Genomic DNA, 27,971 nt, shown 5'->3' on the forward strand with positions numbered 1-27,971 from the left:
CATGCATGTAATTATTCAGCTTAGGGAATTCAACAGCCACTTTTCTATTCCTTTCTTAATGTTTATACTTCATATAACTTGGCAAATTAAGCCAAGAAAGACAAGATCTGATCATCCCATACTTCTTATTTAGAATGCTTGAACAACAGAATATGAAATGGCCTATGCTACATTTCTGTCTTGTGTCCTAATTGCTGAATTATTTGTGTGTTTAAAGAATCAAAGAATCATAGAATGGTTGAAAGTGACCTTAAAGATAATCTAACTCCAAAACCCCTGCCATGGACATGGAACCTTTCACTAGATCAGGTTACTCAGAGCCCCATCCACCCTGGTTTTAAATGCCCCCAGGGTTGGAGAGTCCAATTTTCTGGGCAGCATGTTTCAGTGTTTTACCATTCTCACAGTAAAGAATTTCTTCCCAATATCTAATCTAAATCTGCTCTCAGTTTAAAGCCATTGTCCCTTGTACTGACACTACACATCCTTGTAAAAAGTTTGTCTCCATCTTTCTGTAAGTTCCCTTAAGGAACTGAGAGGTCACAATGATGTCTCCCCAAAGCCTTCTCTTCTCCAGGCTGAATAGCCCCAGTTCTCTCAGCTTGTCTCCATAGGTGATCCAACTCTCTGGACTTTTCCCAGCAGGCCCAAGTCTTTTTTGTGTTAGGAGCCTGTGTTGGCTTTGTGTGGCCAGGTTTTGGTAGTCGGAGTGGAGGTTATAGTGGTGACTTCTGTGGAAATTTAATAGAAGTTTCCTCCATGTCTGGCAGAACAAATGTCAGCCAGCTCAAGGACAGACCTGCTGCTGGCCAAGGCAGAGCCAATCAGGAATGACAATAATGCCTCTGTGATAACATGTTTCAGAAGGAAAAAAAAGAAGTTACTGCGCAGATGTAATTGAGACCAGGAAAGAGTGGAATGAGAACATGTGAGAAGGAGCTCTGCAGACTCCAAGGTCAGTGGAGAAGGAGGGGAAGGAGGGGGTCCAGGCACCAGAGCTGAGGTTCCCTTGCAACCCATGGTGCAGACCATGGTGGAGTAGGCTGTCCCCACTGCAGCCCATGGAGGTCCACAGGTATTCAGAGATGCACATGGAGCCCATGGAGGAGACCCACACTGAAACAGGTGGATGCCTGAAAATGGTCTGTGAATCTGTGGGAAATGTGTGCTGGAGGAGGCTCCTTGCAACGACCTGCAGACACATGAAGAGAGGAACCCAAACCGGATCAGGTTTCCTTGTAGGTCTTGTGACCCTGTGGGGGACAAATGTTGGAGCAGGCTGAGCCTGGAGGACTCCACTGCATGGAGAAGTGACCCACGCTGGAGCAGTTAGAGGAGAACTGTTGCCCGTGGGATGGACTCATGTTGGAGTCCATGGAGGACTGCCTCCTGTGGGAGGGACCCCATGATGGAGCAGGGGAATGACCCTTCTTCCCTGAGCAGTGGCAGGTATAACATAGGATGAACTGACCATAACCCTCATTCCCCATCTTCCTGCACTGCTGTGGGGGAGAATGTAGATCTGGGAAGGAGGGAGGGGTGGGGGGATGATGTTTTAAAGATTTAGTTTCACTTCTCACTGTCCTCTTCTGATTTTGTTAATCAGAATTAATATCCCGAAGTTGAGTCTGTTTTGCCTGTGATGGTATTCAGGGAGTGATCTCTCCTTGTCCTTATCTCAACTCAAGAACCTGTTGTTATATTTTCTCTCACCTGTCCAGTTGTGGGATTGATAGAGCAGCTCTGGTGGTTGCCTGGCACCCAGACAGGGTCAACCCTCCACAGGACCACAGAGTTGCATGCAGTACTCCAGGTGGGGTCTCACAAGAGCAAGAGGGGGAGAATCATCTCCCTTGACTTACTGGCCATGCTTCTTCTGATGCAGCCCAGGATGTGGTTGGCTTTCTGGGTTGCAAGTGCACATTGCTGAGTCATGTTGAAGTATTCCTCACAAACACCCCCAAGTCTTTTCTCCCCAAGACTGGTCTTGATCTGTTCTCTGTCCAGCATATTTATTCTTGGGACTACCCTGGCCCATGTTGCAGGACATTTCACTTGACCATGTTGGATCTTATGGGGTTTGCACAGGCTTGACAAGGTCCCTCTGCATGGCATCCCTTCCCTCCAGTGTGTTGACCGCACCACACAGCTTGGTGTTGTTGGCAAACTTTCTGAGAGTGCACTCGATCCCACTGTCTGTGTCACCAACAGAGATGTTAAAGAGTGCTCGTTCCAATACCAACCCCTGTGGAATGCCACTCATCACTGCTTCCCACTTGCCCATCAAGCCTTTGAAAGCTACCCTTTTAGTGCAACTGTCCAGACAATTTTTTATCCACTGAACGGTCCATCTACTGACCCGTGTCTCTCCAGTTTAGAGAAAAGGATGTCACAAGGGACAGTGTCAAATGCTTTGCACAAGTCCAGGTAGATGATGTCAGTTGCACTTCCCTTGTCCACCACTTCTGTAACCCCACTGTAGAAGGCCACCAGATTTGCCAGGCATGATTTGCCCTTGGTGAAACCATGTTGACTGTCACCAATGACCTCATTATTTTCCACGTCCCTTAACATAGTTTCCAGGAGGAGCTACTCCACCATCTTACCAGGTACTCAGGTGAAACCGACTGACCTGTAGTTACCTGGGTGTAAGGTAAACATACACAGGTATTCTTCCCAAGAATGTCAAGGCAGCGGAAGGATTAAAAAAAATGTTTATTTCAAATGCAAAGACCACTTTTTTACAATGGTGCACACATCGGGCCCCGGGGCAAAAGGCAAAGCCTCTCCTCTTCCAAGGTTTTTGTATCTTCTCTCTCTCCTTCCCACTATCTCTGGCTCAAGGAGGCCTCGTACATGTCTGTAAATGTGTTCTCTCTCTGCATACCAGAGAGCAAGGTTGAGAACTTCTCTTGCTATGTGGGGGAATTGGGGAGGGGGGAGAAGCATTGAAACTGCCTTTGAGAAAGGGCCACCACCCTAGGCTGAAAGCCTTCCTAGCGAAATGAGTTCTAACTTCCCATTATAAATTCTTCTGGAAATGTATCTATTCCTACACAAGGTCTTCCTTATTTCCCTTTTTAAAAATGAGAGTTATATTTCACTTTTTGCAGTCTGTAGGAAACTTGCCATTACTTCTCAAATATGATGGAGAGTGGCTTAGCCACTTCCGTGGCCAGTTCCTTCAGCCCCCACGGATTTGTGCGCTGTAAGGTTTCCTAGATGTTCTTGAACTCCTTAAACTTCTTAAGGAAGTTTTATAACATTTTTTATCAAAATTTTCTTTCTCAATGAACATTTTTATGAAAAATATTTCTATGAAAAACACAGTGTAAACAGAAACAAAATATGAAATAAAAATTTTTTTGCTAAAACTTTCTCCTAAGCAAACACTAACATCTTTGATGAAAGGCTAAAAAATAATTTCTTCCATTTCATTTTATTCTTAATATTTTCTTATTGAATTATAATCTGATTTTTGGATGTCTAATTTGCTCTTCTCAAACAACTCAAGAATATAAAAGACCATAAAAATAATTCAAGGTTAGCCTCTACTCACTCTAGTTCTCTAGTTTGTGCCCAAAACATATGGCTAGGAGTCTGATTTCGGCACACTAATCCAAAATCTTGTAACAGTTAATGAAATCTGATAGCTACATATTATTTTAATGTTTTAGTGGGTGTGATATGCAATTCATATAATTGATATTTGTATCAAATAAACCTTGTCACAAATAGTAAGAATGATTTACCTTTCACAAATGTCCCACTTACATGTTCTCAACTTGTCTTCTGTACTGAAGAAAATGTTGATCTTTGAAGTAGTATGTTTTGACTATGTTAGTCTGACCGCAGTCATAACCTACAGAATAGCAATATTGTCACTTCACTGTACTTTCATGATCTGAAGCGTTTAATAATGTGATTGCAGCCTGGTGTTCAATTCTCTTTTTCTGGAGAGATAAATCCAGTTGCCTATTGGATGAATAAACAGTTTTAAGTATTTATGATGATTCTGAATATGCAGTGAATACAGTGTTTGAAATTTCATTAAGGTGCTTTTCTTAGAATAATCTGTTAGAACTTAATCACCTAGTGGAAACTCTGACACATTTGGATCGTATTAAATACATAAGTAGAAAAAAAACCTCTTTGCCTTGGAACAGTATTACGTCAGCTGTCTTAATCATAGTGTGAGTCTCATCTGTCTGGCAGAGCAGTATTATATTTAATAGTATTGGTAATTCTGATTTACTAGGACAAATAACATATCAGAAGAGATTTGCATCTTCAATCCTGCCAATATTTTACTCAATGATTCAGTGTCGAATATTCCCTGAGGCTTTTCTATTTATTTGTTAAGACCCCTAAACTTTGATGGCTGGATAAGATGTCAGCCACATATCTGAACTCCCACTGTAGTTCGCAGACGTGGTATTGTCATTGACTGCAGAGTCTCCAGATGATAGAAGCTGTGAGCTGACATAGCTCCATAGAATGCAGAACCTAAAACTCACTCTGAAATAAGACTTGGTCCTGCTACCTAAACACCTAGTGGCATGTAAGACATCCTGGATTCATTTATGGTCTGGAGCATAGGATCACACACAGATGTGTGGCATACCCACCAGCTACATGAAGATGTCTTGGATAACCATTGGTGTTATTGGTTATCCATATTGAGACATTTAAATTATGTTCCAGCTGTTAAATTGTCCAAAGCTGACTCCAGAACGTATTCACTCTCTCAATCAGGATCCCAATTCAGTTGCCTTATGTCAACAGGCTGCCCAATGCTAGATAAAACTTCACTGTATATGATTTAAATGTCACATCCTGGTAAAAGTTGCATGTAACAATTCTATCTTGTAATGGTGGTTTTATCTAAACCAAATCTTGGTAGAAACGCCGTGTAAACACAGGAGTTTTTAAATCTGCTTTAACTGAGAGTGTTGTGTAGACTGCAGGGAAAGTGTTGCTGGTTTTGTTTGGGGTCTTGTCATATACAGATTTTGTCTGGGAACTTACCGGAGGGAAGTGGGATGCTGAGGAAGAAGGAAGAACTTGCTCAGACTTGCCTCATTCTCCATGTGGTGGTGAAGCCTTAAGCACCACGCGGAAACAAACTGGAATTTCATGGGCAAATGCATGCTAGTTTTTCTAAACTTTAGGAGAACTGAGCTAAGTATGATTACAATGCTGAAGACAAAAAGGCAATTAATAACTTGTGGTTTTGACTGTTCATGGTGCAGAACTGTTAGCTGTGTTTGGATGACTCCAGCTTGCACTCTCAGTCATGAAGCATGAGTATTGCTTAGGCGATTTTCAGCAAGAATCAATTCCAAAGAGCAGACAGCATGAGGCTGAGCCAGGTTTGCCTCCTTCCAGCTCACACAGTAGAGTTCATGCATCTGAATGCTCCACCTATTTTTCTGCCATTCCACAAAGTACACTGCAGGGACTATGATTTCACCCTATAACAACTGTAATATAGAGTTAGCATTGCTTCAAATAATTTGAGCAGAGGAAAACATGTCTAAAACACTTAAATTTTATATGGGTGTCACAAAGAAGGCCCCAGCACAATTTCTGTGTTGTGGATGTAACCACCTTTCTATGTTGTGGATATAAAAAGCTAAACAGACCTAAACAGTGGGGCTGTAAGTCAGCCCACATGATTTGGTCTGGGGCCATAACTCTCTCCTGTTTAACATACAAATTTTAGTACTAAATTTATGCTTATTGCTTGTTTATACAATTTTCTATTAAGCTTTTAGTCACAATAGGGTTTTTTTTCAGTATCCAATTTAATTAAAATAAATGTTCAGAGAAGCTAGCAGAAGGGAATCCCTTGTCACTGAGTTATCTTTTCTGCATACAGGGAAAATTGAATTTCCAACTGCATAAACAAGACAGCTTCCTGAGGTTTATCATACAGAGCAGGGATATCTTTACTGCATTGAACAGTTTGGAGTTACTGTATTCCCACAGTATTCCCAAAAGTTGACAACTTTTTCTTACCCTGATATCCTTTTCAATGTTGATATATTTATTTTGATCCCACCTGTTGGAGTCAAAATTTCATGTTGGAAAATCAAGGGATAGTTAAATAATTTACTTTGGGAGGAATAATGCATAGTAACCCTTATTCAAAACTGTTGGTGTTGTATGTGCTATAAAAAGAAAAAAAATTGTAGTAGTTTATTCGCGGTGCTTGTCTATTTTATTAAAAATGAAGTGTTTAAGCTAACACAGAGGAACTATAAAACAGTCCTGACAAACAGTCCTGACAGCAAACAATTTAAAACTAGAGTGGCTATTCACATATTAATGCATACCTGCTAATATTCTTACTCAGAGCATGAGATTTATCTCACCATCTGGCTATCCAAAATTTGGTTTAATTAAAGTTTGTAGTTTATTGACAAGCAAGAAAATAGGGCAATTCCAGTGGATGAGTCATTCCATCCCAGGACAGCACATCTATATCTATATCATCTATATCTATATCTATATCTATATCTATATCTATATCTATATCTATATCTATATCTATATCTATATCTATCTATATCTATCTATCTATATCTATATCTATATCTATATCTAATCTATATCTACACACACACATACGTATATAAATATAAATATACAAATATATATTTTTTTTCAGACGTGCCTAGACATTATCTCCATTAACTTGACATTGAAAATAAATGAAATAAACTCTGATTTTCAGACTGTTAATGTTAAGACAACTGAGATTAATCACTGCCCTTAAAATATACATGCTTTCTTTTTTACCCTTGGTTTTTCTGTTTTCTTCTTAAACAAAGGAACCTCCCTCATACCCAGGCAGATTGATAATATTCGCTACTACTCACTTCAGTGTATAATGAGAGACTGGTAAAATTTGGAATAATTCAACAGTGAAATAACTCACCTTTTTTGTACTGAAAAATCAAAGTGTGACAAAAAATACAACCATGTATTGCAGTCCAGACATGAAAATCATCAAGACAATCCACTTAAAGAATAAAGACTCCAGAATGACAGCCAAACTAAAGATAAGTTGCTTACTGAACACAGATAATCAGGTATGTGCAGAGGGAAACAGACATCTGAGCTGAAAACAAAATTCTTCTTGAAAATGCCACTGATTTTAGAACATAGGTTTTTGTTAAGACAGTATTAATTAGCTTGGTTCTGTTTAAGAATGCCCAGCTACTTGGGTAGAACTATAGTGTTTCCAATTCACTAGCATCAAGGTTTGGTGAGCACTGCCAGCCTCCCCTCTCCACAGCCTGGCAACTGCCATGGGCATCAGGGCAATTCTCCCCACTGGTGCAGCTGAACTGACAGAGAGGAGAATAACTTTCATCTCTGAATAAAAGGGTCTGTGTAGATGAGAGTAATTTTAATTATTTTTCTACTGAGTTACTGAGTCTATTGTTTTAGCTTCCAACTGAGTTCTTAAAATAAAAAATAATTCATCTTGTGTAAAGGAATTCTTTTTAGCCATTGAAGTCACTCTCTTCTGCTGCATCTTTTATGACCAGATTGCAGTCTGTTCTCCACAGAGTATGCAGAGAGAGTAAAAATGTGTTGGTTTGGAAGTTTTGGATTTTGTTAGGTTGTGCTTTTTAGTTAGGGATTGGTTTTTCTGTTGGTTTACTTTTTTTTTTACTGGAGGTATAAAAAGATTCTGGTTTCACCACAAAGCATGTAAAAAAGGGAAATAAATACTAAAGTACTATTTGTTAAAACTATACCAGAACAGTAGATTTTACAGTGTACATTTTTCTTGTCACTGCCTTATTTTTATTATCTATACCATGTTTATTGGAACAAAGTTGTCATTACTGATGAAAAAAGTCTTCATGTGACAATTCATTACCTTCTGTCATGGTTAGGCTTCATGAACGAAGATTTGGGACCACCTTCTAAAGCATTTGCTTAAAATGAGTTGCCATGAGTGGGGGAAAAACACAGCTAACTTTTAAATTCTTTATTTTTTAATAAATTATTCTCGTCCTTAGCATTAACCTATGGAAGTATTTTTCAGATGTTGCATTTATATCAAGTGAAGAGACTGACCCTCAGATTATATGCAAAAAGAAATAATTGGCTTTTTTTCTGTAATGGCTGTACCATTTGCTTTTGACTGTAACAATTTGCTGTAGAAACCATCCCTGAATTGTCATTATTATAATACCATTGAATGACTACAAAAGGAATGTGACCTTCCACTAACACTTTTTATCTAACTTTTCAATGTAATTCATAAAGTTAAGTTACAACTCTGAAAACCACTTGAAATTGAGGAAATGTCAGCTTTTGAAGGGTTTTAAGATAAGTGAGCTAAAACAAATCTCTTGCTAATGTTCATTGCCTTACATTCAGATCAATTTTTCTTGAACTTGTTCTATGAGATGCCAGAGGAAAAGGAAAGAGAAAGGATAGGAAAGGATAGAGCTTTGGTAAATGCAGACTCTGATTTACAAATACGAAGTGCTAGGGAATAGATGGAGATTGGTTTTGTTTTGTTTTCTATCACTTAAATGTTATAAATCACTAAGTGAAATTCCATCATACTTTGTGCATGTTAAGACCCTATCTAGATATGTGGTTTCATTATGTATGAAGTATTTAATAACTGGGTTTTAAGTGTTACAATAAAATTACTTATAGTCCAACAAATGTGTTAGAAAGAATTGAACTTCTGCATCAATATTAGAATTTTGACAACAGTTTTGAGATTTTCCTTAAATTCATTCACAATTTCACCACATTCAGTAGAATATAACAGTTCCATGGTAATAATTTTTTAAAAGATAGAGATTTTTTTCATGTTAAAGTGAGATCAAAAAATAATATGTCTCTTTTCTAATGGTGATATGAAACTAATTATATTCAGGAACACCCTTTCAATGATTAAGTTATAAATTTTGCTAATCTTCAGAAAGCTGAATATTTAAAACCATTATTCAAAATTTTTCTTGCCCAAGGTGATGAGAAAAAGTCAGTACAGTTACATTTCTCATCATTTCTCATCATCATCAAACTTCTTTTAAAGATTCCCACATAAAACAACAGCAGAACAGGTGCAAAGCAGCATATGGGTGATGACAGAGAGGAGAGAGAGGGTATGCAAAAGTGAAGAAGCAAAGTAAAGTTCAGCCCAGGTCTGTCCAGCTGATAAAGGAAGGAATCAGACTCGTAAACTACTCATTTTGACATGCCTGACCATAAGACTTCAGGCTGTACTGGGAAATATATATATATACACACGTCTCTGTCGGTATCTTTTTTTTAATGGTTGTTTGCTATGATTTCACAAACTGGGACTTACAAAAACAGCAGTTTGACAAGTAAATGCTAATTCTTTCCAATATAAATCACATGACATCCTGCACAAAAAAAAAAAAATAAAATTAGAAAAATAAAAATAAAAATAGAACATTGACAACTCCTGTTTTTTTCCCCAAATATTCTGATTCCTTTACATGCAGGGTGATTGAAATATGACAAGGGAAGAGCTGCTGCACAGATAGGTACTATTACTGAAATAAAGAAAGGGAAAAAATCAGAACAAGAAGGATAAAATGACTATGCCTCCCATTTCTCTGAAAGGTGCTGTGACTGCAGTACCTGTGAGACTTTTTTCAGAAGTTGCAACTCTTTCTTATCAATTCATTATTGATTGCACCTTTAGAATTCAACATTTCAAACAACAGAAAAGAGATTTCTCATAGTTCATTTTCTCAATAGTCTTGTTAACATTTTTAACACTGATTAACTCTTTTGAAATGTCATTTTCATCCAGACTGTGACCTTGAGGTTGGAAGAATCCAGGATGCTATAGGAGGAGAGAGGAGCACAGCTCAGAGCAGAGCAGAAGAAAAGGTCATCGTGTTTTAGTGTCTTCTTTAAAATTCACTGCAGGATTTGCAGCAGTCTATTAGTGCAGTTTTGTTTGGAACATGACCAAAATCTAAGTTTTTATTTAAAATGTGCAGTTTAATTTTGATCATGTTCCAAGCTAAATTACATTAGTAGAGTATTGTAAATAATGCAGTGTATTTTAACAGAGGTACAAAAACATAACAGCTTTTGCTTCTACCCCTCTCTTTCCATTACATCCTTGGCTCTTATACAGTATCCAAAAGCTGGAATGAAGCTGAGCTCTGCAGGATGCCAGCTTCATGATCTCTTCTACTTAAAGTTCAAAAGAACATTCTGGCAAGTGAACAAGTGTTAATATGTCTTAAAAATGTTAAGAAAAACAACAAAAAGGGAGTAGAGAAGAGCAGCATGATGATGTGACACTGCCAGTCTTCATTAGGTTGAATACTCTGTAGATTTCAAGGGCTGAACTATGGGAGATGCATGAATTTGGTCATCTGCCTTGAATTTCCCACTGCATGTATTTATAAAATCAGCCCTTTAGCACAGTGTGTTGTGTTGGATCAAGTGTGTTACACAGAATTGAACTTCTACATCAATAATTTTTAAGATGTTTTCAAAATGCCAACCTCATTGAGGGGAAGTGCATCCACTTGTGTGACATATAGGGCTGTCCAATGTAACAATGCTATTTATATTTCTTATGTCTGAAGAAACAAATCAGGTTACCAATGTCATCTTACGTAAATACTAGTAAACTCTCTATAATTTATATCTACACACTTTGGTCTCTATATGCCATATTTTGTATGAATTTAGATAATCATAAATTGAAAATATTTGTTTTACTTTAATTTTTGTGACAATGTATTTCAAGTCACTCCAACTAGAAATATCTGCAATGCAGCTGGGATATTTCCACAGCTAGGATGATTCATGCAGCTAGTCTTAAGCCAGATAGCTTGAATACTGTTGCTGGGGAAAAAACGTCCAATCGGCATGGACCCAAGGATCAAAGGAATTTGCTGATTTATTATCAACATATAATTAATCAACAATCAGTGAACTATAAATTGAGGATCAATATCAGAAGCGCAGCAGTTATATCACATTATCAGACAGTTGCAAAATGTTATACACATAAATAAATACTTATCAGCATGTTCCATTATTTAAAGGGTAGATACAAAGTAGATGGAGACTCTCCTATTTGAAAGAGTTATGTGAAACAGATGAGGGTTGATGGGTACAAGTTGCTCCTGGGAAGATTTCAACTGGACACAAGGAAAATTTTTCACAATGAGAATAGTCAGCCATTGGAATAATCTCCCCAGGAAAGTGGTGGATTCCCCAGCACTGGACACTTTTAAGATTCATCCGGACAGGGTTCTGGTTCATTTTGTCTAGAACATGCTTGTGCCAAGAAAGGTTGGATCAGATGATCCCTGAGTTCCTTTTCAACTTGGTATTCTATGATTGCTAAAAACCTTTACTAATTGCTAAAAACTATTACTAATCCCAAACGGATGCCCCCCCAACCACAGTCCATGACAGGTGGTGCAGGCTTCCCCTGATCTGGGCATGTGGGAACCCCTGCTTGCACAAATCTGCTCTAGGACACCTGAGTGCCCTGTCTGCCCCTCCAGAGGCAGGTGACAGGCCCCTGGAGGTAAACTTGCATCCCTAGGGTACAGACACTGGAGTACCCCTGTGGAGGATGTGGACGAGCTATGGCAGCAGCGGGGTGTGCTTGTGGTGAGTCCATGCTGACAAGCCCAGGAAGAGCCCACGGTGCTGTTGGGCCACATCTGGCAGCATCACACCAGTCCCTCTGCTTCTGTTTCAAAAATCTATGTAACTCCTTGAACAGCTTTTAATCCAGTCATCTTCTTCTTCAGCATTATCAGCCTGAGGTGAAAAGCTCTCCCAGGTAGTTTGGTGTCCCACCCATGCACACTGTTACACACATTCCTGTCCTGCTAGCTTCTTTTCCCACGTGGACCATGCAGACAATGGTGAAACTACCCCACCATGAAGCTCAATATGAAGCTTATCCAAAAAGCAGAATAAGTGCTGGACTGAGGACCTTTTATAAATCAGAGTGTCAGAAATGTTTTCATATCAGAGATTTTAATCTCCCAGACACTTGATTTCATTTACTTGAAATAATTTGGGTTGCAATTGCATCTGGACCTTTAGGCACTACTGTAACACAAACAGCTAATATTCATATGAAGAACAAAGCTCATGCAGGAAATTTACTGTGACTGTAATGCCATAAATGAGGTCAGGTGAACATTTTCTTTTTTAAAATTTTCGAGTTGTCATTACTTTTGTACACCTTATAACTTCACTGTATTTTATAGCACATTGCTGACTGCAAAACAGTGTGGCTAGCAGGACCGGGGCAGTGATTGTCCCCCTGTACTCGACAATGATGAGGCTGCACCCCAAATTCTGTGCCCAGTTTTGGGCCCTCCATGGCAAGAATGACAAGGTGCTGGGGCAAGTCCAGAGAAGGGAAACAAAGATAGTGAAGGGTCTGGAGTACAATTTTTATAAGAAGCAGTTAAAGGAGTTGGGGTTGTTTAGTCTGGAGAAGAGGAGGCTCAGGGAGAACCTCATTGCTCTCTACAAGTACTTGAAAGCAGGTTAGTAGTGAGGTGGGAATCAGTTTCTTCTGCCTTGTCTCAAGTGAAAGGTTGAGAAGAAATGGCCTCAAGATGCACCAGGGGATGTTCAGCTTAGATATTAGAGGTCAGGCATTGTAATAACTCGGCCAGGGGGGTGGTGGAGTCGCCATCTCTGAAAGTGCTCAGGAGGCATCTGGATGAGGCCCTTGGGGATATGGTTTAGGGGTGGTTATGGTGGTGCTGGATTGACAGCTGGACTAGATGATCTTGAAGGTCACTTCCAAACTTGATGATTCTGTGATTCTGTGACATCATCACCAAGCTTACATGGCTTGAACAGGTAAATAATGACGTATATACCTACCGCTTCCATTAAAATTCACATGGCCAAGTTTATAAATCTGACATACATATGTATACCCCTGAAAAACAATAAATGTGCAAAAAGAGTATTAAAGTAACATGAAAAATAAAGAAAATCAGAAATGCGAACTACAGAACCTAAGACCTACTCACATTTATTCTGTCCAGTAATAAGAAGTGGATCACATAAGAATATCCACCTGAACCCAAACCTAGGTGAATATGCTGGAAATCACAGAACACAGACTGTTTCTATGTTTATTTAAAACCCTGACCAGTAAAATTGAAAGCAGGACAAATTCAGCATTAGTATATGACAGTGTGTTTTATTTCACATTGGACTTTGTTACAACAAAATATAATTTAGTACTCATCCATATGTTATTGGTAGGCTATATAGAATCATAAGATAATTTAGGTTGGAAAAGATCTCTAAAATAATGTTAAGGTAACAGCACTGCCAAGTCTTAGGCTTTAATAACTGCAGCATCAGTATTCTGCAACTACAGGAGTAGGTAATGGTAATGGGGATAAATCGTTGGACAAAACCAACAAACTCATGCAGATGACAAGTGTTGCTTGTACCTACCCAACATGCTGGTTCTGTTTATTGCCCGGAATTCACCTTTGCTTCATGGCCCACTTTTAAAAGAGAGGAAAGATGTATTTTATTTATAGCTTTATTAAATGCTGGTAAAATACGACCCTTAGCTATTGTAGAGTCACTAAAATTGATAAGGTCATCGCATTATTAAATGTAGTGGCAAAACCAGGCCACAAGTAGCAAGTCTGTTGTAATGAATTGTAGTTATTACCGTATTTTCACACATAAGGGTGTTTTACAAGTGTAATTGCTTAGATGCATGTCCTATTCACTTATTCTCTCACAGGCTGCCAGGGATATAGGGCTTCATCTGCACATTCAAGCAAGGAATAATAAAAAGGCTACTGCTCCATTGTGTGATCATTTAAAAAAAAAGGGGAAATAGAGAGTTTTCCTTTTAAAAAATCTTTTCATTTTCCTTTCTCAAAGGAACTCAGATTCCTCATACACTTAGTACAGTCTACAATTCTACCATAAATAAATAAATCTAACTTTTACTCAAGTAAAATTTCATGTTGGTTTTAGCAAATTTCACTTAATAGCTGTTGTGTCAGAAAGAGGAAGATGCTAAGCTCAATGTTTAATTTCTAGATCTCATATAGGCAGCTAGTAAGATTTTGAATATTTGAACTCTTTGGGGATGACTGGAAGCTACTCAAGTCTTTCAAATCTCTACATTGATCTGAAATATTTCAAGTCAAGTCATCAGTTCTTAAGATGCTTCTCTGTAAAAAAAAAAAAAAGAGGAAATTGAAGGAGAAAATTATCTTTTTGTATTTCACAGTGGTGATGTGAGTAGGTTTGTGAAAAGCACTGGTAATAGAGTAAATTCGAGTTAAAAGTGGTTCAGAACATTGCATGAGCAAGTACACACCTAACATAACCTACACATAACTTACACAGTCAATGGAAAGAAGCAATCCTGACACCTTGATTAGACTCACGTAAAAGATGTGGCTGAATTTAGATACTACTACTGCTTCTTTTATGTAACAAACCAGGATCTGAAGCTTGGATAATAGAAAAAAAGCCAGTTCTGTAATACTTCCCCCAGCACTAACAACATCCCTGGAAAGGCATTATGAACTTAAAGTAAAAAAGATAACTCTAAGGGGAAGAGCGTGGAGGAGAGGGGAACATCTGTGAATGAATTTTATAAGCAGGAAGCCTTTTTTTCCCCCAATGATCTTATAAAGATGTTCATAGACAGGAAGTAATCAATAATCATATTTATCTCTAATTAGACCAGATATTGGTTTTATCACAATCATTAGCAAATGTCTCCATAACTTCAGAAGACTGACAATATAATGTTGATCCAACCAGCTAAGCAACTAGATTTCACAACTGCTGAAGAACAGATAAGGAAATATTCATCCTGTGTCTATATTTTTTTTCTGCAGAAAAGTTATATCTATGCACCATTTTTACTGGACAGTATTTCAGGATTTGTTATGGTACAACGTTATTACTACTTGTAAAGCATTTGGGGGTTCTTGCAGAAGTAGGCATTGGTGAGATGCTACACATGATGATCTGAAGGCATATCTCAGATAAAAATCTATTTTTTAACTATTAGCCTTGAAAATCATCTCTGAAATCCTTAGAACCAATGAAGTAAGTAAGAAAAAGAGAAGGGAGGTTATTGTCTAGGACTGTAGTAGTGCAGTCTTAAAGCTACTTATGAGGGAGACACATTGATCTAATATGAACAGAAACTGGAGAGCTTTGGTACATGGAGAGTCTGGACAACTCGAGGCAAATGAGAAAAGCACCTCATAATATGATACAGTCTTGTGACAGGCTGGAATCTTCTACTCAATTCTCTCCTGTAATTTTTTTCAATACCTTTGTGATACCTTAGTGACAGAAAATGCACAAATGATTGCCTCTTAATAAGGCATTCTACTTATTGCTTATAACCTCAATACATGTTCTTCTTTTATTACTCAATAAGCATTTTTGTTGTAATAGGTTTGTAAGTAAAGATTTAATAGAGAAACTACAGGGAAGGGATTGATTTACTCCAATACCACTCATGCATTCACATACATTCACCTATTTCATACATTCTCTCTGTATGTGAATGTATGAAAGTCCAATCCCGTTGCCTGAACCACTACTGTTTCAAAATAGTAACAAAACTAGAGAGTTGACATTGTCCCTTAATAGCAGGGATCAGTAGGGAGACAGACAAAGATGAGCTTGTTGGAGAGAGTGCATTTTACCAAACTTCCTTGGAAGGCAAATTCATAATCAGGAAGGATAGAGTACAAATGAAATTTTTCCACTCTGTCATGAAGTACACGAATACGGCACGTATCAATATCTCGGGGAACATTCACTTGGCAGGGATATCTGAGAACAGTAAGCTGCAACTAAACGGAATAAGGTATTTCAAAAACAAAGCTGCCTGCTGTTGTTTTTCATTGCCCATGTGGCACTGGTAAGAACTGGGATTATGGTAGGATTACACAGCAGGATAGATAGAGGAACATTGGTGATTCTGCTTTCTCATAATTAATTGAAAGAGACACTGAGATCTTCTGGGCAAAGGAAGAAGAATATTTTTCTGGCAGGCTGCCCCTCTCCCTAACCCATGACTGCCTGAGGTTCTGCCTGTCTCTATCCTTTACAGAAAAGGCTGCTGGTTCCAGCAGTGGATGCACAGAGATTCTTGGCTGCCAGGTGGGGACAAGCAGAACATCAATCATAGCCAATTAATTTCTTTTGGACATTTCTGAGCTTGGAGACTATTTTAAGAGAAGAGGAGGCTTGTTTACAGTCTTCAGGCTCCTCTAGTTCTGAGAAACAAGCTGTGTGCCATGGCCTTTAAAAATCACAATCATATATTTGTGAAAAAAAAATAGCATCTAACTAGATGTTAATCAGAAAGTTCTGGGTTCCATCTTAGCTTGCAGATTTTATGATGGATGATGACTACTTTCTGTATTAAAAGCCATCACTCCTTTCCCTAAATCACTTATCTCTGCTTGTTGTAGGACAGTTGCAGCTGTACGGGCAATGCAACAATTTTGCATCTAATGTTGGATATTCATCTTTTTACATAGACTCCTGTCACTTGTTCTGCCAAAGTCTGTAGCAGAACAAATTTTCCAAGAACATCATGTTATAAAACCTTCAGCAAAATAGAAAGTGGCCAAGGAAGAAAAGTGTTGGATTGAAATAGATATTAAGAAAGTTTCAGCTCACAATCTTTTGATTGATTAGGAGATCAATTTCTGATCCTTTTTTCTCAATCAATTTGATGCTTGCCTTTCCCTGGGAATAGTATACTTTTTTTTTGTTTTTCTTTTTTTTTTTCTTTCAATTAAGAAATATAAATCCAACCTTTTCAGAAGGAAATAATCTTCAGTTGAATTTTGAATCACATTTTCAACAAGTTCTTCTGATGTAAAATATAGTCTCACCAGAGGACCATTAATTTCAACTTGGATTTAGGGCTTTACTTTGTCTCTGACAGACTGTCCAACCATCATTTTCCTTTTAACACCAAATGTAATACTGTTAATTTAAAGGACCATATTCAAGACTGAGGTATATATGTCAGCAAGACATTACTTGCATTACTTATAGCAAACTAGTAAAACAGATTTTTAAACATCTCTAACATTATTTAAACATTTTATTTTAACATTATTTAAATATTAATGTAATTTACACTATTGTTTCACTTTTAGCGTATCATCCATCCTGGACAACAAAACCCTGGTGATCAATTTTGCATTGTTTCATAATAATTTTCCTCTTGCTCAATGTTTATGCTACTTTTTCCTGTTGCATTGGACATGGACTGATAGAACATCACATTGCTATTTATTTTTAATAAATCATTTCAGTGATTTGCAAGACAATGGATGAAATATATTATCAAGGCTATGACACAATTATCTAGGGGTACAGCAAAATTTTAAAGTAAATCTCCTGACACTTTTAAGAGTGTTCTTTCAGGACCCAAGAAAAATATCAGTTCTATACTAAGGTTGCCCCATACTAATTACATTTTTCTGTCATAAATTCTCATCTTCTTGACTTGGTTATCAAAAATTTCAGAATCAGCTTAACGTTCTTGTTAACACACTCTAAAACCAGCATCACATTTGCAATGAACATGACGCTAAACTTCTCCTAGCAGAAGGAACAATATTTATATTTTTATATATGTACATGTTTTTTTGTATGTGCGAATGTTGGGAATTGATCAATCCTGAATGTGTCTTTCCAAATGCAATATTTTTTCTACCAGCAGAAGTCTAAATATGATATGAAAGGAGATAAAACAAGAAAATAGTAAACTAATACAGTTTACTTCCTTAAACTATTACAGTCCAATTCTTTTTTTACCATTTTCAGTTTCCATGAGAATGGAAATGGACAACTCTATTATTTCCAGTGCTACCTTTTAAAACAAGAAAAATGTAGTTCTTTAGGATCATGAAATAGAAATAAAGCTATCTCAGAAGCTGACCAGGTAATCCAGTGCAAAGTATAAACATATCCCCTGATAATATACACTGAGATTAAGGAGAACATATATGTAAATGGAATGATCAGAATGATATTGTTAAGGAAAATGGGATACTTAAGAATTTTAGTTTGATTTCTACCGTAGCTCAAAGATCTTAGTTCAGCAAATTCTGTATTAAGTACATAACTTCTGTATCTGTTTCAAAATATTTTTTCAATAACAGACAGTTAATTGCTAGGTAATTTCTTCCATTTATTTATTTTTACTAAGTTCATTAGCTTCAACTTTAAATAAGATATCATCGTGTTTTTCTTTATGAACTGTCAGAAAAAAAAAAATTACTATGAAGGAATTGCTGTCCATGATCATGTTACTATTTCTCTCTCCTTGATAACTAAACTGCTAGAACTGTGCTCTGTACCTTTGTGATTAAACTACTAGTGTTAATCCCAAATCTTCATTTGCGAAGCCTAGCCATGATGACTAGTGTTAATTCTTTTGCTGAGCAAAAGAAGCATCAGCACTGAAGATTTTGTTGGCGTGGTTGTGTCTGCCTGGGAAACTTTTGTTGTAGCAAGGCAAGCTCTGCCAGCTACAGGAGCTAAAAATTTCTCTTCTTTCTACACGTGCTGAGCACAAATGCAGCAGTAGGTAGTAAAAATATCAGACCTATGCCACAGGTGATAACTGTGGTTTATACCCCTGTGGATAACTGTGGATAACTGTAGTTTACACCCCTGCACTTCTGCAGGGGTGGAAGACACTTCTACCTCTTCTTTTTGTAGAGATTCTGCTTCAAGTGGTACAAGGTGATCCATCCCTTTCATTCTTGCTTCTAGTCTGGTACTATGTCAGCAATATGTCAGTTTAATTTTTAATATGGTCATGTCATGAACCAGATCCAAGCATAGATCTGGGCACCCAGTACTATGCTGTGGGTCCTGCAAAAATGGCAGAAGGTTTCAGAAATGGGCATTACAATGTTAATTATGAAGCCCCTTTACTGTTCTTATTGCTGGTTTACATTCTGAAAGGCTTTGCTTCCTGAGTGCATCACTGCAGTGTCACTTTACGTAAGCATTTCCACGCAGTGAGGTGCTGTTGCAGACTGTGAAGTGTGTGCACAGGGTGGTGTGCTGTTTCCCTCTGCACACTGTCTAGTGGATGCTAACAGTAAGTGCAGTGGTGGCTGGAGTTCCCAACAGCTTGGTGTGACAGAGCCTGCTGATCCATCACAGCCTGTCAGCGCTCTCACAGCATGCCTAATGAGGGGGTCTGTGATAATGTGGAAGATAAGCTATTCCTTTCCCATCAATTGATCCTTGCACTTCTAGGTGATTTGTCTTTGATGCTTTTTGCAGCATCTTACAAAGCTGCAGGCTAAAAAGCCATCGAATTTTTCTTCCTTAACTTAGAGGATGCCTGGAGTCAAATATTAAGACAAATATAATAACAGATGATGTGTACTCAGAAATCATACATTGGACACTAACTAAAGGAAACACGGCTTAATGTATTTCTACTTGGATTTCCCTCTATTTTCTAATAATAAAGTATTTTAGGAAAAATTGTTATGAAATATAAATAAAACAATAATTTTGCATATGTCAAAATGATGAGCAAAAGGAATGTCAATATTTGAAAGAGATTCAGCTGAAAGAAGTGAACTCACCAAGAAATGTAATTTGTACACAAGCTTTCTGTTAGAGTTGTGTGTTTATTCTTTACACAGTTATGTTTGGAACTGTCCTTTGGATTCCAAGTAAAAATCAAAAAATAGTGTAGCTTGCTCTTTTTTCTCAAAACCCATCCATTCCCAGGAACCAAAAAATTCAACTTAAATCGAAAGAGATCATTCATACAGTAGTTTCCTTCTTCCTTAGAGCTATGGGAAATACAAAATTTTTGATAGGAAGAACACTGGTTTCAGAAATAAGTCGAACTGAGTAAATCTAGAGTGGGGAGTGGGAAATATGAATCACTAGCTTAGTTGTCTATTTTGCTCAAAAGTTATTAACAATTTTCTCTCGCCCTTAAAATGCCTCAGGAATGCAGTCAAGGAGTACTAAAAACGGTTCCAACATTTTTTTTTCCCTATTATTCTGAAACTGATGGATCTTACTCCCACAAAGAGACGTTGATACTATTTTCACTAAGTCATCTCCACCATCTCATCTGCTGCCAGTCCTGGGCAACAGAAATGGTCCCTTTGCCATATTTTTTTCTGCCAATGTAGGTTCTACAGTACCACAAATATAAGATGCCAGCCTCTTCCACTGATATCAGACCCCACTTCTCATCTTAAATGCTGCTAGGTTCTCTTATGGAGTGCCAATCATAGGCAGAAGTCAGACCTTTTGTTTGGAAATCCAGAACAGAGCAAAGAATATTGATAGATTTCATTGTTTCCTAACAAAAATCTTTGTTGCTTTAAGTACTGTGCAATTTTCATTAGGAGTTCAATAGCCATCAGTTCTATATGATGTTTTAATAAGCTATGAAAAGGTAGGATTTTAATTACTAAACAGAAATAAACATAGATTGGTTTTTTGCCTTGCTGCTCTCCCCAGGACAAGCTACATAGGCTCTTTAGCCTGGATTGCCAGGTCTTAATTTCTAGTTGTTTCGACTGTTATCTCCTTACCTGCTCTCACATTTTCTTCCACCATTCAACTCTTGTTACAGTCTTCAAGTACAAGCTGGAAATTTTCCAACATCAAAATCTATGCATACAGAGAAGGCTGCAGTGGGGACAGGAAAAATGGGAGACAGAAGATAAAATAGAAGACTAACGAAGAATCAAGAATCAAAGTTCAATCTCGATTTTAATAATGACTTTTCAATAAAAGCATAAATATTAAATTTTAGTTATATATTCATGCCAGCTTTCAGAAATAGACTATACACATCATGTATTTTTATCTAAAGAAACAGACTATACACCTCATGTATCTATCAATACTAATGAATTGTATAGATACTTTCTGTTCCAAAGTGACAATTTATCTATACTAGATCTATAAAAGCTAGTCTTTACCTGTTTTTTGGGGGTCCAAAATGTTCATAGCCCTGGGACTCACATTTCTCAGCTTATTTTGACACACAATCATTTTTATATTATTTGAACAATACTGCATAAAATTGTCATCTCAAATGTATATTTCAGCAATTAGAGGTTTTGCTCTAGAATGCTATGCACAACCTGAAACACTATAAATAGATTATTAAAGGTCAAAAATCAATTTTGTATAAAAGGAAATATGAGTTGGCAGGAGAAATAATGGTTAATCAGCTGAGCTAAGAAACATACACTGAGATGAATGGTACAAAAAGTCCATTTGTCCAGCAACTACAGAGGAATTTCCAGGATGGAAATAGCATGGCAGTTTGATGTAAATGGTTCTCAGGTTTTGCAATATAGGGATCTGTAGTCTCTAAACTGTGTATGGCAAATATATCTTAAAAAAAATGCCCAATACGACTCTCCCCCCCCTCAAAAAACCCAAACCCAAAACCTTTCAAGTACTTTTTCTTTTCTTTAAAGAATAACAGTATCTTCAACTTTCTTGTCCCTGAATTTCTTTAAATGCTAGATTTTCTAACTGACATCAAGATACTGTGGACTTGTAACTTTACTGTTAAAGTTATATGTTTTATTTAAATAAAATAAAAGCATTGTTTTTCTGTAGCTTTTTAAAATCGCATTACTTTCAACTAAATGCCCCATTGAAATGAAACATTTCCTTCTGTAGCAGCTTCCTTCCTTACTTTCTAAAAAACCCAAAAGTTATTTAGTGGTTTTACTACTATCACATGTCCTATTGCAACTTGACAGACAGTTTTAAACCTATAGATGAGTTATGAAGAATAGCTTTGCAAGAGAACCAGTTTCAGTAAAAAGTCATTAAAAATATAAAAAATATAATTAATTTAAAATTTTATTTTAAAACTTACATTGTAAGATAATGTATACAATTAAGATTTAAGTAAAATATGGGTTTTTTGTATTCTATTTCTATTCTACTTTCAGAAAGGAAGCCATGGTTTAGTTCAAATCCAGAAATAAAACATGTTTTAAATTATCAAATTTTAAGCAAAATGCAAATATTGACTTTTAAGCCACTTTATCAGCTTCCTCTGGATTCTCTTTAAAGAGCCTTTTCTCATCTCACTCCCTATTCTTGGTCAAATCACTTCATGATTCCCAGATTTCTGTTTTATAAAGTGAATAAAATATTTACTTACTGTCCTCCCAAAGGCTTTCTGTGGGTTAATTAGTTAATGTTTGGGTAGCACTTTGAAAATCTAAAGTGTCATATTAGTGCCAAGCATTATTATTATGAAACCTATTAAAACCACAATGCATGATCAATTAGCTTAGATCAAAGGACATGTAGCTGCAAAGGATCTAATTAAAAGTTGATAAATAGAATTATTGAAAGCAGGTGAACTTTTGTACTACCTCACACTTAAAGTGCATGGAGACCTATTAGTCACCACCATGCCCTGTATTCCTCATGTCACAGGTTGAACTGCTAGAGGTTTGAAAAAAGCCAATAATTTCCATATTTGTTTAAGAGCTCATTAAGCAGACTGAAAAGCCCTGGTCTACAATATCTACAGGCCTTTATTTAAAGTGCTGTGCGAATGTGGCTAGACAAATAGGAAGAAATGCCTCTGAAATACATTAACGTAAGTTATAAATGATATTTTAACTCAGAAGGCCATACCATTTTCTTTTAAGTAAAACCTAAAGGCAGTCACGTGGAAATTTTAGTGACAGATCTTTTTAGTGACAATAGAAGCTCACCTGATAATGTAGCATGTTGGACAATATCGTCAGAAAATTGTGTAAATCAGGTCTTTCTTTTACTTGAGGGGTAATAGCATAGCAGATTTGGCTATGGTTTTGAAGTTGAGAAATGCATTAATATCTTTTAGTATTTTTTGTCACATATTTTTTTAATACAAAATGAACCATTCACATAATCCAAGGCTAAGATTGTATTCAGTTGCATCTAGACTCCTCTCTGAGAAAGGGTTTAGAAAGCAAGGGAGTCCTTTCTGCAGCTCATGACTCAACACAGGGCTTTTTAATAAATTTTGTCTAAGCCTTCCACTCTCACCTGTGATAATGTCCTGTTTACCCTCTTCATTGAAGCAACAAATTAAGTTGAAAGCTTTATGTTTGTGTTCTAATTTCTTTTTTAATTAATAACTCCCCAATTTCTTTCCTGTTAAGTATGCTGAAGTACCTCACAGCTTAACAGATACTTTTTCATTGCATTTCTAGTTAAAGTTCTATTGCAATTGCATCTTACTTGAATAAAATTTGTTAGACAATTCATTAGAGCTCTCTAAAACCTTCAGTTCATACATATTTTTTGCCATTTAAGCCCAAAGCAAAGGTTTAAAGACCCTTTATTCTCTCTGATTATTATCACCCCAAAACACTGTCATACTTTCGTAATAAAAGCTCAATAACTGGCTGAGACTTAAAAAATTATTCTCACATGATATTTTGGCACTTATTTGGGTTTTTTAGTAGACTTGCCCCTAGCATCTTAAGCCACAGAACTTCTGGAAAAGCCTGGGAGATTTCTGAGAAATTTCTCTTGGTTTCAAATTTTTGAAACCTGCTTTTGCTTTAAAAGTGTCTGATTACAACACAATTTGAAATTACTTTATTAATTTATGATGACATTTTTCCAGTAGTATTATTTGAATGTTTTTAGTGCTAGTTCTTCAGAGATCTAAAATATTGGTTGTTAAAGGACTGGTCCTCTTTGGGTTGTATAGCTACAACTACAGTATACCCCTTTCAACACTAAGGAAGGTAGCAGTGGCAACCCCAGTAGCCTGCGCTCTCCTGATCATTTTACCTGTAGGTTGCTGTATTATTCTCCTGAGATATTATTTGTTAGAATGAGAGAAGGTAACTTTTTCTCTAACTAAATGAAAGCTTTGAGCAGTAGATATATTGCATGGAATGTCAAGATAATTTACTCTGGTCAGTAGAACTATGAAAACTCAAGTAGTCATTGGGATGTTCATCATAGATACTGACCTGTCCCAGATTCACTGGAGGTCATCTATTGTTTTTAAAAATGTAGAAAATTTTTACCCAAAATATCCCCAATTATGTAATACTTGTGTCAATGTCAGACCTTTCTTCGTGTATTTCTTTTGTCATTTAACAGAATACAAGTAAGCATATTTAGTCTAAATTAATATTAATATGGAATGAAAAAAGCACTATTCAAAATGAACGTTCACAGAGAAACTCAAATAGTAAAGTTTGCCGACTGAAGCATCCCTGGTTAAACCACCTAACATTTTATGCCACTAATGCAGATTTTCATCTGTTTTAGTCAGTTTTAAATAATTCAGATAAATGTTCTTCAATTAATCTATTTGAAAGTTGGTTGAGAAATAATTCTTTTAAGGAAATTTTTCTTCTTCTCTACCCCAGTATTCACTAATAATATTCAGGGTCTACATGCTTCCTTCTCATAAATCTCCAAAATAAAATGTCGTTGTTTGCTTGGCATGTGTGATCATCACAGAAGCTTCTATAAGAAGCCTGATCTTGCTCTTTAGTAGCAAGCTTGTTTCTTCTAAAGGAATATTATTAATAACTGCAACACTGCAGAAACAAATAGCTTGCTTGCTTTGTCCATAAAGTTTTCTTCAGGCCAAATATGTAGGTTTCCATGTGTAGAGTTTCTTTGGGAGCAGTGGGTACTAAAAAAAATAAAAAACTCAACAGAAATCTCATGCAGAACTGGTAAATCTTCCCTGGCTTCCAGCAACATAAAATAAAAGCCCAAGATGACTTGATCCATTATTAGCCAACTGTACATTCTGTAAGTCTTAGTCAGATATTCAGAAGAAAAACCAAACCACATTTCAATGTTTTTAAGAGGTTTGTTTTTTAATTTTTTTCCCTTGAAATAGTATTCAGAAATTTTGTAAGACTTTGAAAATTCCATCTGATTTTCATAGGGTTTTTTTCAGCAGCTACTAATTGAAGACACCATATGAAATTTAAACCAATCAATGGTATTTCCTTGAAGCATCAGATATTCGTGGTCCAATTAAATTTAGTGGGAGTTTCCATAACACCCTAAACCATAAACTCTTGGGGTTTTTTATATCCTCCCACATCCCAGTCTTAATCACTTTTTTCGTACAACTGAACAAAATGAACCATGATTGAGTTAGAAAATAGTGTAAAATCTCCACAGATACCTGGATATGTCATCAGATAGAGTCACACAGAATGACCATGGGAATTCATTCAAAGAATGCATTCACTAACATTCAACTTAAATTGTAACCCAAAGAAACCAGGATATTAAAAGATACTCAGACAGTTAAATTGCCATGTGCTAGTACCTGGGATCAGTGTTCCCAAAAAGCTCAATTCTTCATCAAACTCAAGATAAAGGAAGCTGTTTAGATTTGTTGATTTAAATTTGCAAAATCGCAGCTACATTTATGTAAGTTAACAACACTGAACTGCTGAACAACTTTTAAAATCTTGACCTTATGTTTAAATATTAAAAAGGATAACTGAACTCTCAATTATTTCATTGTGTTAAATGTGTTTGAAAGTTTCTTTCATAAAGAGACTGGTCTAAATGCTGACAATAATAGATTCAGAGATTGACTGTTTTCAGTAACATTATGAATCGCATCTGCAAATTGAAAGTATTTTGCTTTCTTTTTATTAAAAAAAAGTTTTAACAGCTGCCAAAACACACACCCACACCCACCCACCCACCCACCCACACACACACACACAAATAAAAAACCCATAAAGTCAGACATATGTGCCCTGTAGCTTAGAAGAGAGAATGAAAAATTAGTAATAGCAACTGGAGTATTCTTTCATTACAGAATAGAATAATATTTTTACATTGCTCTAATTTTGACATCTCATATCTTTATACCATTTTTCTGTGATTTTGTTCTTTGTTTATGCCTTAGAAACAGACAGCAAAAAATACAGAAAAATATCATAGGCCTTTGTTTAAATTCTCTACTTCTTCCTTATTTAAAATTGTTTCCTTTGAAATTTCATCTTATGAACCCAATTTTTAAAAAGAAACCACCAAGCCAGTATGTCCACAGTGTGATACTTCGTCTGCTCTATGTATAAACATGCGCAAGTAACAAAATAGAACTTACACAGACACATGGTTATCAAGGCAAAAGTTAAGACCTTCTCTCCAAATTCAAGGACTCCAGAAATCCCTGCTCAGATACTGCAGAACTGAGGTGAAACCTTAGCAGTTTTTTAGGGTTCTCACTCATCTCTCAGTCTCTCTGGTGACAAGAATGTGAACACACAGTTTGAGAACCTCAGCATGGTATATGTTTCCAGTCTCATCTGATTCATATCAATAGGGATTTACAGAAGGCATTTACAGCTTCCATTTTCTTTCAAATATTGCTAGAAGGAAGTGGAATGTGGCAGGTCAGATCATAGTCAAAGCACTCATGCCAGGACAGGAAAACCCATGTTTTTATTTATACATGAGAGCCATCAAGCCCCCTACAACCACAGCTACCACAAGTGAATCATATAAAGTGCCATAGTTGGTTTCACTGAAAAGGAGGGAGGAGGAAGAGAAACCACTGACCTCTTTAGCCTCTTTTGTCAAAGTTGTGTTCCTGTGAAGAGTCCGTGAGGCATAACTGAAGTCTTGTTACTCAACAAGGCACAGACCACCAAGCTTTCATGATCAATCAATTGTATATTTTACTCAGTAAGTAACCGATATAAAATGAATGCATCAGATCACTGTTCTTCTGCTTAATAACCCTCTGATTGGAAGATTTATTTTATCCATTCTGCTTGTTTCTGAATGTTTATGGTTTTAATCCCTGCAGTCATTAAAGCCCAACCCCTACTAGCATCTATTACACTCAGTCTTATACTTGCCATAAAGGCAAAGATCTGTGCTTGCCAACCTTTTCCATAGGTGGGAGCAGCAAACTACCTACCACTGCTGCTGCTGCTGCCCTAAAAGAACTTATGGAACACAAGGATTCCCGGCCAGCCATATCACAAAGCATGAACATGCTCCTGCCTCTTCTGCAAGACAAGAAATGAAGCCAAAGAACAAAGTGAAGCATACTGGAGCTAAATGCTTTGCCTTTTATCATCATGCATAACTAAATAAAAACTACTGCACATAAAAACACTTCAGTGGTTTTTTTGTCAACACCTCCAACATATAATGTTGTATTGATTTTTTACCAGAATTGTGAATATTTTAAAAATATAGAAAAATTACCAATGAAATTTTGAAATATTTGAACATTAATTTCTAGTTTATAGTCAGAAATCCTTACTTTGTTGTATTTTAAACAGCAGCATTTCTAGAGAAAATACTCTTTTAGTCAGCATTAAATTTCTGCATACACACAGCTAGTAAGGATTCTATCCAAACCATGCAGTAATAGCCATTCTACAGTGTATGTCTTGAAACGCATTAAAATGCAGAATTAGGGCTTCAGGCAAGCTGCTGCTGTCACTTTGCTGTCTCTCTTTCAGTTTAATGGAATCTTCTGACAGAGTTTGAGCAACAGATAAAAATTACTTAGACAATTTATTTTTCTATCATTTTAGCATCTATTTAAAACTTTTAAGATATCTATTCCTCTCAATACATTTTGATATTCTAACTGAAAGCTATTCTGTATTTTGTCCCACTGACAGTACAAATTATCACATTTGGGGCTTTTAGCCAGAGACAAAAAATCTAGGCCCTTTTTTTTCTCCTTTCTTGCAATTTCAATCATAAATTATTAAACACTAGATTTCTAAATTCAGATAGAATTTAGATAACAGCAGGTCTACATTTACAATTGTTTTTGTGTTAGTACTTCCCTAGATGGCAAATCAGAAAATGATTGGGTTTGTGTTGGTCCTGCAGAAAATACTATATATATTGAGGTCAAAAAA

This window comes from Manacus candei, unplaced genomic scaffold (genome assembly GCF_025592945.1).
Source record: "Manacus candei isolate 608988 ecotype Guabito, Panama unplaced genomic scaffold, ASM2559294v1 h1tg000008l, whole genome shotgun sequence".
Taxonomy (NCBI): domain Eukaryota; kingdom Metazoa; phylum Chordata; class Aves; order Passeriformes; family Pipridae; genus Manacus; species Manacus candei.